The 16,619-nt window shown below is 33.6% G+C and overlaps 1 long non-coding RNA gene across 1 annotated transcript; it reads left to right on the top strand.

The window, feature by feature from the left end:
- The first annotated feature begins 10,821 nt into the window (after positions 1-10,821).
- On the top strand, positions 10,822-15,990 carry LOC143070824 (uncharacterized). The gene is made up of 3 exons (XR_012976726.1): positions 10,822-10,899; positions 13,632-13,703; positions 15,932-15,990. It is a non-coding gene; the product is annotated as an uncharacterized LOC143070824 (long non-coding RNA).
- The last annotated feature ends 629 nt before the right edge of the window (positions 15,991-16,619 follow it).

Raw genomic sequence — 16,619 nt, forward strand, 5'->3', positions numbered from 1 at the left:
CGGCATTGAAAATTAAGTTCATTACCTTTATTAGTTTACCGAAATGTAAAAGATAAGTCAGGCGGTAATTTTGTTGTTAATTTCTTACACACTTTTTTAAATCAAACATAGAATTATTTGTTAGATTTACGTTCCGTTTTAATTGGTCGTTTTTAAAGGTTGATCTCGTTTCATGATATAAAAATAGAGTCACTCCTGCATTCAATCAGTTCGTATACCTTTTATCGTTCCTCTTTTGAGGTAAGGTAGGGAAAAATTTCCCTACTTTTGAAATTGGGGGGAGAGGGATTCATATTTAGTTGGAGTGGAGTGGAGTATATGTATTCAATACTGGGCTCATATCAAGGGGGCCTCGGTGGCCGAGTGGTCTTAGTAGTTAATACTGTTATCGAGAGAAAAAAAAGGTAGTCACTACTGTAATCACTAGCCAGTCAAGACGGAGGTTGTGAGTTCGAACCCTGCTCATGCGGGTTCACTCGACTCCAATCTTAAGTGACTAGGATTGAAAGTTTCCCTATCGAAGGTCGGTGGTTTTCCCCGGGCACTCCGGCTTCCTCCACCAATAAAACCTGGCCGCCTCGAAATAGCCAAAATCAATCAAATCAAATCAACGATGTTCTAGTCCTCAAAATAAAAGGTTTATTTTCCACTAGACGATAATCATACTATTATCTTATCTTTTAACACTTAGAAAAATATTTTAATAAGAATCATTCACTTTACCTGTTATTTCTCTAGCTCCATAGTTATTTATAATACCGGAATACATCTTCTACATATTTGTACAGATCGTTTGATTTATAGATTTATATAAAACATTTATATCTGTGTTCAAGTTCGCGAGGAATTGTTGTTTTGAAATATATTCGTAAATGTATATAACTGAATAAGTAATTACGGTTAGACCTTGAATAAATGTTGTGTTTATGAAGTATACGTGTGCGTATATTATATTCTTTGTGAGTATGTGTCATCTAAAAAAGGAAATACGAATTTTCATATTATTGGGTCGTTCATCTTTCTGAGGAAAAACTGAATGGTTGATTAATGATTTTTTTTTGTATAATGCCACTATCAGCACGCTTTGCTTTATACTGGCTGCTTGATTATATTGATTAAGGAAGTGGGAGTAACCAGGTATAAACGTACACCTTTGGCAGGATGAACTCGTAATGCTGAATACTAGTAATTAAAATAGGAGTCAAATAAACATTACCGATTACATTAATCCAAGCAGCCTTAAAGTTTTCCGGAACTGGTTCATCCCAATCAAGTTTACTTTTCCATAGCTCCTGTATGAGCATCTTTGCTCGTATTGTTACGGGGCTGAGTATTCCAAGTGGATCGTATATTTTCGAAGAATGTTTCAAAATCTCCCTTTTTGTGACAATGTCTCGTAGTTGAATCTCACATTTCTGGTACATCAGATCATCGGATTTGCTATTCCATAACAAACCTAGTACATTTTCCGTCTTAGCTAGCGTGCGTATATTTTCACTTTTCGATGTCCACGATCGTAGGTTGAATCCGGCTTCCTTCATCATTGTTCTCGCTTCCTTATAATACGTGTTAGCTTCATCCTCGTTCTGTAAACTTGTCAGAATGTTGTCCACGTACAAGTCTCTTTCCATAAATGTAGCTGTTGTACTATTGTAACGTTGTAAATGTTTCAGTATCGTGGCGTTAAGCATAAACGGCGAACAAATCGCTCCGAAAAGGACGGATTTGACCCTGTAAGTCTGTAGATTACTTGTTGGGTCGGATGGGTTACTGAGCCACAAGAAACGTGTATCGTCTCGGTCATCTTCGTTTAATCCAACATGTAAAAAGGCCTTTTCAATATCCGTTGTTATGGCGACAGGGTTGGCTATAAATCTCATCAGGATTTTTGTCAGGTCGTTTAGTTTCGGCGGTATGTCCAAGAGGCAGTCATTCAAACTAGGCGAATTAGGCGACTGGCGGCAACTGCAGTCATAAACGATTCGGATAGGCGTAGTGCTTGATTCCTTCTGTACTGGATGATGAGGAATATAGTGTATTTTTTCTTGATTTTCAGCTGTTTCATCCACTCCCTCTATGAATCCCCTTCGTTCCTGGTCTTGTTTAATGTTCCCGTACTTCTTTAACATATCAGGTTTTTGGGTAAGTCTTTTAATGACGTTTTCTGTCCTGCTCTTCGTGACTGCTAATTTAAAATTGTAGGCAATTCATCATGATCCTGTTTCCATGGTAACCTAGCGAAATACTAGTACTTATTTTCTCTGAACTCAATTGATCTGGCCTGATATGCTTTAATGTAGGCATCGTCGTCTTTGTCTAACTACTTACTATTTATACCTATTGATTCTAAATTCCAAAATCTCTCTAAATTGTATTCTTCATCTTTGTGTGGTATTAAAACATTAAACATGCTAGTTTTCGACGTGTTAGTTTTCTTACTGTATGTAGGTCCCGAAAGCAAATATCCTATCTTGGATTTCACGGCGGTCGGACCGTTTCCCCGTACAATATGGTCTTCTACAATGTCCCAGTAGTGATCTGCACCTACAAGCAACGATATCTCAAATGAATCTTGCTGCGCCATCGTGTGTGCTAACTTCAAACCACGTAAATAACCGTTATGTGTATCAATATTACGTATGTGATTCTGTAGAGGCGTGGCGATCATCGGTACTATCAGTACTTTGATTGGCAATACGTGTCCTGCATCGGTTTTCAGATAGATTGTTGTCTTTTGTGTCTCGTGTTTTTCTCTTCACCTCCAAATGCCGATAAATGTATTATCTCTGTTCCTTCTATCTGTAAATTGAGTTTATTTGCTAAGTTCTGCGTCAAAAACGATCTTTGAGCTCCTTCCTCAAAAAGAATATTCGTATCGATTAAGTGCTGATTCGAACCTACTTGAGATACGGCGGTTTTTAATAGCACATTTGGTCGCGATTCTGTCGATTGAGAATACAAAATGGTAGTATCTTCTTCTGTATCATGAAGTTCATTTACGAGTTGAACGTTTGTCGATGGCGGGTTTGACGGGTTGCTGCTCTGGTTATCTTTCGCGTGGAAGTTCGTATGCGCTGAGTTACTACTCCCGTTTCTATGGTTTACCTCATTCACTGGTTTTATGTTGTTTGTTGGCCGTGCATTACACAAGCTTGTATGCTGTTTCTTACCACAATTTCTACATGTGTGTTTAGATTTACAGTCATTTATTCTGTGTTTACCGAGGCAGTTAAAGCATAACTTATCACGTTTTACTATCATCATACGGGATTCTGTGTCGGTTATTTTACTGCACTGGGTAGGTGCGTGTATTTCATGACAAAACACACAAGGTCTTGTCTCAATATTCTTGAAAGATTTGGACTTTGCCGATTTCGCTCCGGCAAAGAAAGACGATGTTGTGGGCAAATGGTTTGTCGACTCTATCTCTTGTCCTGCGTCTATTATATTAATTTCATCTAAAATGCTTTTACGGAGGTCCCGTAATACCCAAGTTTGTATTCTATGTTCTCGCGCGAGATGTTGTCTGACTTCCCCGGGTAATTTCTTCATAATAATTGGAACAAGCAGAGTACCGTATGTTTCTTGTGTCTGACCTAAAGCTTCTAATCTCCTGACGTAACTTTCCATTTTATCGTAAAAACTTCGTAAGCTTGTTATATGATTTCTGGGCGAAGGGATTTCTAATAATGCCTGCATGTATGCATTTATGATTTTGTCTTGTTGACCGAACCTCTCTTTTAATAAATTGACGGCTTCATCGTAGTTTACATTTGTTAGTGCGAACCCTGCTATAGACTCTAGTGCTTTATGTTCTAGCTGTGCTTTCAAGTAATTGAATTTTTGAAATTTGTAAGTGACAAGTTAAAGTGTACGGCCGACTCATATGAGTCCCAGAAAGTTTGCCATTCTAAGATGTTGCCTGAGAATATTGGAAGCGAAAGTTTTGGTAGGCGGTGACTACTAGCTGACGAAAATGTACTTTGCTATGTGTTAAACGTATGACTGGCTTGTACAGACGGGTTCTCAAACGACTGTGCGTTGTGTGGGTTGGCTATGTTGTGCGTTGGAACAAACGGTATAGTTTCTGGATTTAATGTGTGGGTTGTTGTATGTGAATCAATATGACGGGACTGTGGTGTTTGGACATTTTGTATGAACTTACGTATGTGGCGAATCTTTGTTTCCATATCCACTGAATATTCATCTGAATCTATTATCTCATTTTCCACATTTTCCGGTTCTGTTAACTTTAGAATTTGTTCGTTTAAGTCCTCAAACAATGTTTGTTTTTGCACTAGTTTTCCGAGTGTTGCAATAACTTCTTCTTCGTCGAAATTCGAATTTTTCTTCGCTTCATTTAATCTTCGGAATAATCTGGTAACAGCACTTCTGTTCCCCGATCAGACTGATTTCAATTTTACGAGATCCATTGGTCAAGGCACGATAAATATAGATGATAGTTCAGGCAACGATATCATAACAACTGTTCAGCCATTACATTTAATATACAAGTACGTATTTTCGTCCAAGGCGACGTCACTGACAATACGACGTCAACAATAGACATGTAAAATAGTTGGAACGTTATGTTCCCGCGATAATCTCAACAAATGTATTCCATAGAGTATTGAAATTAAATTTCACAATAATCAATCATAATATATAACTTCAACACAATATTAATCAACACTTACAAATTATATTGTTACGCCCCGGTGATTTGAAAGCTGATATTTTTACTGTGGTCTCCGTTCCACACTTGATACACGCAGATGTCCGTTGTTGTTTTCTGTCTCGTATTTTACAGAAGAAATAGCTTACTTTGACCTTATATTATTTACTGATTTCTTTAAGTCTATATATCGACTCTGTTTATATGTGTAATTGTTCTTTTTGTATTTGTTTATACTCAGTTTCAGTATAACGCGCCAAATGTAACGTTACGTGTTCTTGTTTATGAAGAACTTGTGTATGACGTCACACGTAGTATAAAATACGGAACGCATGTTCCTACGTTGAGCTTCTCTCCATAAACCTCCATGCAGTTAGCAGTCTCTCTAGAATTTGCTGCACCAAGTAAGAGCACTTGGTGATAATGCAGTGCACCAAGTAGATTTGCAGCACCAAGTAAACTTGCTTTGTGAGAGTTTTTAGATGCAGTGCACCAAGTAGATTTGCATGCACCGAGTACGCTGAGTATTCAAGTTGAATGCAGTGCACCAAGTAGATTTGCTGCACCGAGTACGCTGAGTATTTTAATGCCGTGCACCAAGTAGATCTTCTTGCACCGACTAATTGTTTTATTAAACTTGGTGTAATGAACGCACCTTGCCGTATTGCTTATTATATTATTAACGTATTTTGTTTCATGAACCACTGTGTTTGATGTATTGTTTAAATAGAAATAATACCATTTATGAACTTCAATTATGATTTTTATTTTAACTTCCTTCACCGGAGGCCCACAAAAGTAACTACGGGTGTATATCCTGACAGGAAAACCCCGGAACGTTACAATATATATATAAATAAAACAAGCTGATCAAATAGTCTAAAAAAAATGAATTCTGAGTAATATTTTCAATATTATTCAAAATTTTATGAATATTTCGGAAGTATTTTATTGTAACTGGACTTTTTTCACCATTTACTTAAGCCTAGTATAGATTTATGGTGTCAGTTGAGTTTAGTTAATAATGAAGTGAATGTTTTTTTTCTATGAATATATGTATATATGAAATAATATATAAAACAACTTAATGAATTCAAATAAATGAGACCTTAATTGTTTTGTTTTATTAAACCAAGAAACTAATATAATCATGATAATAGAATTTCCATAGCAATCCTTGATAACCTTTTTAATAAAGGAAATGTGTTCCAAAGTTATAGTACATGTGTGTTTACAGGTAAAAAGAAAACCCTATTTTCTTAAATTTGTGTATTACTTATCTAGTACATGTAAATTTGAAAGGCCTTGTTATTTACGTTAAACAGGATGTTGCAATTTTGAATCAATGTTATTTAGAATTTAATACCTCTGACCAGGTGTGATCTTATTTATGAGTTTGCCCCATGCAGAGGTAATACTTTATATTCCACCACTTATCAGAAAAACAATTTCAATTATTTCTTTAATTTTATCCTTTTTTGATATAAATGTTTCTGATATAAGGTTAAACAATTTATAAATTTTGTTGGCTGTTGTGAAATATGTCAGTTAAAAAGAAATTTATTTTAACAGTTAAAAAAGTAGAGGCTATTTGATCTAGTATGGTTCAGACTGGTCGAGTATTGTTCAGACCTTTGGTTAAGTAAGGTTTAGGCTGGAAAAATAGGTCGAGAATGGGTTGAGACTGTTTCAGACTGGTCGAGTCATAGTTCAGACAATTTTCAACGGCAAATATAAGGGTCAAGTACGATTCAGTACAGTTGGGTATGGTTCAGACTTGGGTCTAGTAATGTCAAGAGAAAGTCAGGCCAATTCAGACTGGTCGAGTAAAAATCAGTACAGTCGACTACAGATATAGGCCATTTCAGACTTTAATGGTTTGAAGTGCTTGGTACAGACATTTTCGGAGTCAAATTACGGGATAAACATAGTTTTAAAGCTAGTTGAACTTCCAATAGGGTAACATATATCGTTAATATGTATTAACAACATCCCTGTCTTTCGTATGTTTGAGTGTAAGTGTATCTGATGCTTTGGACGAATGAAATGTTGAAACTGTTGTTTCTTCTTGGAATTGAATAAAAGCTTTTATGTTAAGTTCTGTTATAGTCAATAAGTTGAAAACAGTGCACCGTATTCATTTAAACATTGCTTAAAGATATCTAGGTTTAAGTGTCTTCAGTGTAATGAAATCCATATAAAATGTTAAGCCAAATTAAATTACATACTAGCACATGAATTCGACATGCACTGGACGATAAAAAAAACAAGAAATGTTTCTAAAAAATACTGCAATGGAAAATGCAAAAAATAGAAGTTAATTGATATATGTATATGTTACAGTGAATTTGTATAATCAGTGATTATGTAGAATCCCTGAAAATAGAATCCCTGAAATTTTCAGGGATTAAGTAGAATCACTGGTTAGTGTCGGGATTATATATAATCACTGAAAATATGTCAGGCATAATAACTGAAATAAAGAATTAGTTTAAATTTTAAAGAAAATAAATAAAATTAAATCATTTATTTTATAGAATCATATTAAAACATAATTATTCACATACATTGTAAAATGTTAAGCACAATATGTTAAAAATGATAACCTGATAATATTCAAATGTTAGGCACAGTGTAATAAAATGTCAAGCACAATGTTATAAAATGATCAGCACAATATATTAATATATTAAAATGTTAGGCACTGTAAACAATATTTTAAAATGTCAAGCACAATATTTAAAAACAATCATTTATTTTTACAAACTAAATTTTGATGACACCGACTATTGCACTCTTGCCCTGCTTTTCTACATGCGCACATCTGTTGGTTTCATATCTGCAACATCCACATTTTAAAAAACCCTGTCCTTCACATATTGAATCGGATTTTACAGCACGTCTTAAGGAAATAAAATTTTCAGTACACACATCTGAAGGAGCCATATAAAGGGAATCAGCAACCTCGAACTGGGTTCTTGTATATGATCCGAGCAAGATAGCATGTTTAATGGCCAAGCGATATCCTTTTTAAGTTTTTTGATGAACAATGTTTTGTTGTGTCTCCCTTTCCTCTGTCAACATGTGGGATTGGTATCAGAACATTACAACCAATGTCAGAATCCTCTAAAACTTTGTTCGATCTGTTGGTCATTTGTTCTGCCTGTTTTTCTGTACACATAGTTGCATTAGTTCTTGCTATTCACAAAAAAATATATATTTGTTCAGATATTTATTATTACATGTATTTGTTTTCTGTAATTATGTAAAGAATGTGATCTGTATAAAAATCAAGACGAAAAGACCTTTTTAACTATTTGAACAATAAAAACAAAACTTACTTTGTCAGCAGATAGTAATAAGCAGGAGTTTTGTCTTCTTTACTTGGTTCTTTAGTCATCAAATTAACAATTATTCCTTGTCCATATCTTGCATTTTGTTTTTTTCTCAGTAATTTGTAGTAAATTTTGAGAATACGTTTGCTCTAACCCAAGCAACATCTGTTCCTGTGTCATACTTGATTGTTTGTGAAATAATGAGGTTCAACAATTGAATTAAAAATCACTTGAAAACTATTCACTTCATATTAACCTAGTACATGTGGTAGAAGATCAGGAATAAAAAAAACTGTTTACTAAAATCTTTCAAGGAATAACAAATAAAATTGTAATAATTTGTCTATATTTCTTTTTTATCAAACAAAGGATCTTTAGATTATTGATAATCCCTGAAATTATATTAAAGAAATGTAGAATTATCATTTGAGAAATTTATTTTTGTTATTAAACAAAGATCTTCAGATGATTGATAATTCCTGAAATCATATTAGGGAATTTGTAGAATAACTATCAAAATGTTCAGTGATTATGCACTTTTTGTGCTGACATGAATTGTCATGGATATGGTTATATTTATAAATTTACTGTTTACAAATTTTAGATTTTTTTGAAAAACTAAGGCTTTTCTACCTCAAGCATAGATTACCTTAGCTGTATTTGGCAAAACTTTTAGGAATTTTGGTCCTCAATGCTCTTCAACTTCGTACTTTATTTGGCCTTTTTAACTTTTTTGGATTCGAGCGTCACTGATGTATCTTTTGTAGACGAAACGCGCGTCTGTCGTATATACTTAATTTAGTCCTGGTATCTATGATGCGTTTATTTTCAGGGAATCTATATAATCACTAATGAGTTTAGTGATTCTACATAATCCCTGAAAAATTAGGGATTCTACATAATCACTGATTATACAAATTCACTGTAACATATATAAGTAAGCATATTTAATACATGTAGAACCATTAGAAGATGATGGTTCGGTTCCCAATGCTATCTCCAATGAAAAAAGGGTGTGGTTGTAAGAAACTACATGTATAACTCAATCTATGAAATAAGTCATAGTTAACGTATGTTTTTCATTCGGATTGTTCAAATCGGGGTGCAGAATAAAGATTCACAATTTGTAAAAGAAAATCATTATATGTCAAAGTACGGTCTTCAACACGGCTCACACCGAACAACAAGCTATAAATAGTCCCATAATGACTGGTGTAAAACCATTCAATCGGGAAAACCAACGGTCTTACCTATTTATAAAATAAGAAACACTATGAACCACATTAACAAACGACGACAACAGAAGAACAGATTCCTGACTTAGGACAGTTGAAAACAAATGCAGTTGGTTTAAACGTTTTAATAGGTACCAACCTTCACCCTCATCTGAAACAATAGTCTGACATCACAACATAGAAAAAACACTATAAAATAGCAATTTGAAATGGTTTAACTCAATAACAAAACAAACTAACACAAGTGAACATACACTGAACGAATAAATTTGATCTATGACACAATGTAAATAAAAAAATCAATACAATAAGTTGTTAGATGTTATACAAAATCAGAAAATCAAACATAGTCTTGAACAAAATGCCGCCAAATAGAATAATGTACACAGGTTATGAAAATAATAGATGAAATAATAAATGCAGAATAGAACGTATGTTGAAGGCATGTAATTGTAACTTTGAGAGGAAAACAGTAATTTTAGCATTGTTTCTTTACTTTTTCATGATGTTAATTTTTCATGAGTTTGTGTCATGAAAGTTTACCCTATATTCTTTGTTTTCCTTTATATATTAAACAGAAATATTGTATGCGAGACTTTAAAGGAATATGTTTTTTTTTAAAACACTGTATCCCCGACTTCTATTTATCGACTTTTTTATATACTGATGATAGCCAAAAAAAGGACTAGTAACGATGATGGATCGTTTCGTTGAAAAATGTACGTATGGGCGTTCTTTTTATGACGTAACATATAGAACACGCTTTTATTTCCAACAGAATCAATTTATATTGGATTTTTATACCAAAAATATATCGCACGAAAGCGTGTCTCAAAGAAATAAAATTCCAGAATTATGTTTGTTACAAAAAAACACTCTAATTTGGAAGTTTAGTTTGTCGAGCCCGTATGTGTCAAAGGCCCACATATGGTTTAAAACCATATGACTGAATAAAATTGAGAAAGTAAATGGGGAATGTGTCAAAGCGATAACAAGGCCACCAATGGGTCTTCAATGTAGCGAGAAACTCCCGCACCCGGAGGCGTCCTTCGGCTAGCCCCTTAAAATATGTATACTAGTTTAGTGATAATGGACGTCATACTAAACTCCGAGTAATACACAAGAAACTAAAACTAAAATCAAAAATCATAAGGCCAAAGGCTCCTGATTTGGGACAGGCGCAAAATTGCGGCGGGGTTAAACATGTTTGTGAAATATAAACCCTCCCCCTATACCACTCACGCCAATGAAGAAAAGTAAACGAACCCGAAACCCTTATTTTTGTTCAATCTGTACTACAGATGTCAACGCTTTCAGAAATTAATATTATATTTGTCTGCGTTAACATTTTACATCGATGTAAATCTCAATCAAGAAATGAATAATTTTGACAGCAAGCAGATTGAATAGTGTGAAAATAATTAAAATATAGTAATACAGGCAAATAAAATAGAAATGTCTTTCCTTGACATATTTACAACTCACTATTTAACATGATAGTTATCCTTCTGCTTATGATTTAGCGCCCTTGTTTTTTTTTACTTGTAAACGATTAAATGCTTTATTTCTTTTTTTCCAGTTACATGAACAACATAGGTGGATTCAACAAGCTAGTTGCTTTTTCGTTTCGTGATTATCCAGATATTGGTCTGATGTATGTATATATATATATATAAGTACGTCTGAGTCAGTGACAACTCTACAACAGATGTATCCATCGGATCGCCATCAATGATGGTGATACATGGCTGTGTACATAATGTATATACAACTCGTCTAAACATCAACCCAACAATGTTAGATCTGTAAATTTGCTTTCGCAAATTTTTGGTTCTTCCCTCGCCGGGATTCGAACCCATGCTACTGTGATATCGTGACACCAAATCGCCTGCACTGCAGCCGTCCCGCTAGACCACACGACCACCTGGGCTCTCAAAAAAAGAGCTTTCGCTGGCCGTGTGTTACCTTTCCTCGTCAGTTTTAATCTAGCGGCGTACTACAGTACATGATATATAAGGCATGAAGATGTTATTGTTACAGATCAGCTAAATTATCTATAGTTAAGGATCCTACAAATTAATGTAATATACAGTCACAGAAAATAATTATATTTATAAGTACGTCTGAGTCAGTGACAACTCTACAACAGATGTATCCATCGGATCGCCATCAATGATGGTGATACATGGCTGTGTACATAATGTATATACAACTCGTTTAAACATCAACCCAACAATGTTAGATCTGTAAATTTGCTTTCGCAAATTTTTGGTACTTCCCTCGCCGGGATTCGAACCCATGCTACTGTGATATCGTGGCACCAAATCGCCTGCACTGCAGCCGTCCCGCTAGACCACACGACCACCTGGGCTCTCAAAAAAAGAGCTTTCGCTGGCCGTGTGTTACCTTTCCTCGTCAGTTTTAATCTAGCGGCGTACTACAGTACATGATATATAAGGCATGAAGATGTTATTGTTACAGATCAGCTAAATTATCTATAGTAAAGGATCCTACAAATTAATGTAATATACAGTCACAGAAAATAAACCGCTAGATTAAAACTGACGAGGAAAGGTAACACACGGCCAGCGAAAGCTCTTTTTTTGAGAGCCCAGGTGGTCGTGTGGTCTAGCGGGACGGCTGCAGTGCAGGCGATTTGGTGTCACGATATCACAGTAGCATGGGTTCGAATCCCGGCGAGGGAAGAACCAAAAATTTGCGAAAGCAAATTTACAGATCTAACATTGTTGGGTTGATGTTTAGACGAGTTGTATATATATATATATATATATATAGTATTAAAATTAAGGTTTGGAAGTGGTTTAAGGATTGCCAATTGACTATCAATTTTCAACCAGACTAAAGTTTATATATTTGTTCATGGGTATTTTGTTTTCTTAAACCATGACTTCCCTGAAAAAGTTATGATATCGTTAATTATATTTATATCTAGAAAAAGAAAAATAGATAAAATATTTGATATTATACTATAAAACAGTTGCAAGTTTATGTAGTATCTGGAACCGAAATCATCATTGAAAATCTGTTAATTGTATCACATATCTGTTTAAAATGTTGAAAACGACATTTAACTTAATGTCCAGGTGACTTTTTTTTAACTAGTTCAATATTACTTGAACATTGTCCTAAATGACATTCAAGTTACAATCTTCTGAAGAATATAAATGCAAATGAGCATAAGTGAATTAGGTTCATAGGATATTAATAATAAACTCATCATAGATACCAGGACTAAATTTTGTATATACGCCAGACGCGCGTTTCGTCTCTGGTTTCAAGTCATATTCAATTTAAGACAATAGCATAATTCATTCAATGACATCCGGTTCCAAAACTAAACATACATAATTGTAAAAAGAAACACAAAACACAAACCCATCATTCTGCATTTTGAACAGGCTCAATGGTTTACAAGTTATATGGATTAAGAATAATGTAGGATGTATCGTCAGTACATTTTTCTACCGGTCAGTGGTTTGAGAAGAAATTCACGATGAATATATAATGAACAATCACATATCATCACATTACAATGATGAATAGATGTTTCTGGAAATGATTCCACATCTCTTATTTAACATTATTGCAACCTTGTTATATGTGATAGTTTCATTTGTTTTTTCTCATGATATCATAGTATACCTTTGTAACATACATGGCCAAAATGACAAAAATCTTCATTGATGAATTAATTTGTATACAAACAACACTCGCTGCTGTAATCTCCATGTTGCTGTATCGCTATTTTAAGAACCGTTCAATGTAAAAATTAGATAAACCTGTTTTGAAAAACATATCCCAATTTGTTTGTATTTTCATCGAATCATATTTTCGTTTTTCACTAAAAATCATTCACTTTTAAGACGATCTACAAGACAAAATCTTAGAAGGAATATTTCCGCAAAAATATGCAATCAATAATATGTAATTTTGGCAGAGTAAAGTGTGGTGATATTTGATTATGCAAAAAAACATTAAATGAAAGATATAATTGAGAAGATGAGATTATGATAACTATAGAGACAATTATTCAACAGAAACAAGATTAAATACATGGAAGCATTTTAAAAATGTCACCGTATGGCCGTCAACAATGATATGTTTTACTAAACAGCATTCAAAACATCGACTCACTTACTGTATAGTCAGATATAAATGACCAATCACGACATAATGTGAAACATTTGAAAAGAGAAAACCAAAAGCCCTGATTTAGAACGAGGCAAGATCGGAAAAGTAATTATCAAGGACAGAAAGGTACGACAACTCTTGACTATTTTTGGAACTGAATCAGTAGACATACAAAAAGCATATTATCCTTGTTTCAGTTATTTTTGCATACCGTATTTGTTTATTTATTTCTAGTGAACTTAGCCAGTGTGGTATCAAACTAATTGAAGCAAATGCTTTCTATAACTTGACTGGAACTTTCAACTTGTAAGTATAGATAAATATAGTCTAACGTATTTCTTTTTAAGTTGATGTTATACGATTAAGTATAATTTGTATGTTTACAACAACACAAATAAATTTCAAATGAATCCTTAGACATTGAAATAGATCATAATATCAAGTAATCAATCAGTTGAAAAGTTGAGTTCCAACGAATCTGTCAACTTTGAAGCTTGACTTTTGTTTGCCATTGATCAAATCGAGAAAGAAAAATCAAACTTTTAAGCTTAACTTTACGGAATCGCATGAACTGCAAAAGAAGCGAGACCGGGTGATGCGATAGATTAAGTGTCTTCTTGTGTCGTTTTTGGCACAACGTTTTTGAACTTTTGGTCCTCGATGCTGTTCAACTTTGTACTTGTTTTGGCTTTCAATTTTTTGTATCTGGGCGTCACTAGTAAGTCTTGTGTGGACAAAACGCACTTCTGGCGTATTAAATTTTAAACCTGTAACCTTTTGTGAGCTATTATTCGTGTGTTTCTTTGTCAATTGTGTTCTCCCATTTATTTGTATTGTAGTCCTCTAATGTTGTGTTGTCATTTTAATGTTATATTTAACATGGTCATAAAAGAGGGAGGTTTGTTATGCCACAAACCAGGTTCAACCCACCATTTGTTTTCTTTAAAAAATGTCCTGTACCAAGTCAGGAATATGGTCATTGTTATAAAAGAGTTCGTTTCTATGTGTGTTACATTCTAACGTTGTGTTTCTTTTGTGTCGTTTGTTTCCTCTTATATTTGAGTGTGAATTCAAATTATTGCAAGACGTGTCACGGTACTTTTCTATCCCAGATTCATGTATTTAGTTATGATGTTATATTTGTGATTCTCATCGGATTGTGTCTAATGCTTAGTTAGTTTCTGTGTGTGTTACATTATAAAGTTGTGTCGTCATTCTCTTATATTTAATGCGTTTCCCTCGGTTTTGGTTTGTGACCCGGATTTGGGTTTTTTTTCTATCGATTTATGAGTTTTGAACATCGGTATACTACTGTTGCCTTTATTTTTTCTGCCATGCATGCAGTTTTAAAAGTTAACAATCGAGAAAAAAACACAATCGTCAAAATAACATATTAGAGGTTTATGATGGAATAAAGAATCTGAGATCTTGAAAAACATGTAGCAAATAAACGAGCTGAAACACGACATCAGTCAATCACGTTAGGATAGTGACAGTAAAATTTACAAAGTGTTTATTACAATCGTCCTTTCTCATGACTCTATTGGACCATGTTTTTATGAAAGGTGCTAAACCATGTTTATAAAGTTGGTAGTGTGAGTATGTTCGAGCGTTACGTGATAATTGAAATAAGTATACGCCATACAATTAGTAGACTTGATGTTAGTACTGAGAAATGGAAAATTAAAATTGGTTTGGGAGATCATCCCGTTTTTTATTAATACTAGTCAAAGAAGTAGTCCAGTTGAGTCAATATCGAGGAAACATCAAGATACGAATCAGAATTTCTACTTTCGGTAGATTCCTAAATGCATTGGGATATTTATGAGATATAAGAACTTGAAATATTTTATCACAATGTGTATCCTGTTTTAATAACATACATGTTTCTCAAAATGTGCGAGCTTTAAAACAATCAATCGTACAAATTCAACTTCAGGGTGTGAACAGTGGAATTAGTGAAATGTCCTTTATTATCTACATTCTAAAATCAATTATGTTTACTAAAAATAATAATATGATATGATGTCGTTTATTGTAACACTATGTCGCAGAGTTAAAAAAATTAAAATCTGAATTTTTTTTTCATACGTTATTGTTCTTTGAAATTTGTATCTTATGTGAATAATTGATAAAATTTACTTTGTTTTGGTTGCACACAACACTAAGTGTTCACCTAGTAAAATTCGCATGAAAGAGTGAACTCAAACTTGCTGGTAAGGTATAATTTAGTCAACCGCAACATTTAATTATATTGAATTAAATTCCTTATCCGCATGCACAATTAACATTTACAGTACCAAAAGAAAGTCATTTTCAATATCAGTTAGAATGACATAATTATTTCTTTTCTCTTTAATGTTTTGTAACGTATGTGAGTACAATTCATTTCATCAATGATATCTGTGTGAAAAAATGTCAATCTGTTTGAATAAAAATAAAATGATTATGATAGTGTTGTTCTATATTGTTTATAAACGAAGTATGTAATCAAGAGCTAAATAACAAATTATTACCAGTTCATATGTTTGTAGGAATATTCGAAACAATTACATGTTTGAAATACAAAGTAACGCTTTTAAAGGTTTAACGGGGGTTGAGAAAATGTAAGTATTACTACAGAGCATCATATTTATAGATTATCGTTGGTTATCTCAGCAAAATAAATTTCTTCGCTTGATCCAGTACTGCGAAAGTGAGAAAAGCAATCGAGTTGAGATGACCAATGATAATCTGTTTGTCGCTGTTTAACCTATGACGACGTTGTTAATTTCATTGACAACGGTCACGTGCCTCCTTAGTTTCTAGCAATAATTTTTGAAATATCTCGACTCCGCTGAGAAAGAAAATTATCAGACAACAAGATCAAAAGACAATTTCGTAAAATAGCGATAACAACTGTTCCATGCTTTCGTTTGCTAGTTCTGTTATTAAATATGGTTATTGGTCCTTTAAACAGATTTTTTTAAATGGCATAAGGAAACAAACTATAAGTTAGTAAAGTTTGAAGTAATACAAGTGAATGGCGGAACTGATTGTCATTCTGTTAGATCCTGTTATGGTGAAAATGTAAGTAATGACTGTCATCGACAACTTATTCAATATGGGAAAAACAGAATGTGTTCACAGTAAGACATACATTATGTCATTCAATGTTACTATTGACGGGTTACTATTGTTGTATGAAAGCAAAACAAAACTAAAACTTTAACACGAAAACTA

This window comes from Mytilus galloprovincialis, chromosome 4, assembly GCF_965363235.1.
Source record: "Mytilus galloprovincialis chromosome 4, xbMytGall1.hap1.1, whole genome shotgun sequence".
In the NCBI taxonomy this organism is placed as follows: domain Eukaryota; kingdom Metazoa; phylum Mollusca; class Bivalvia; order Mytilida; family Mytilidae; genus Mytilus; species Mytilus galloprovincialis.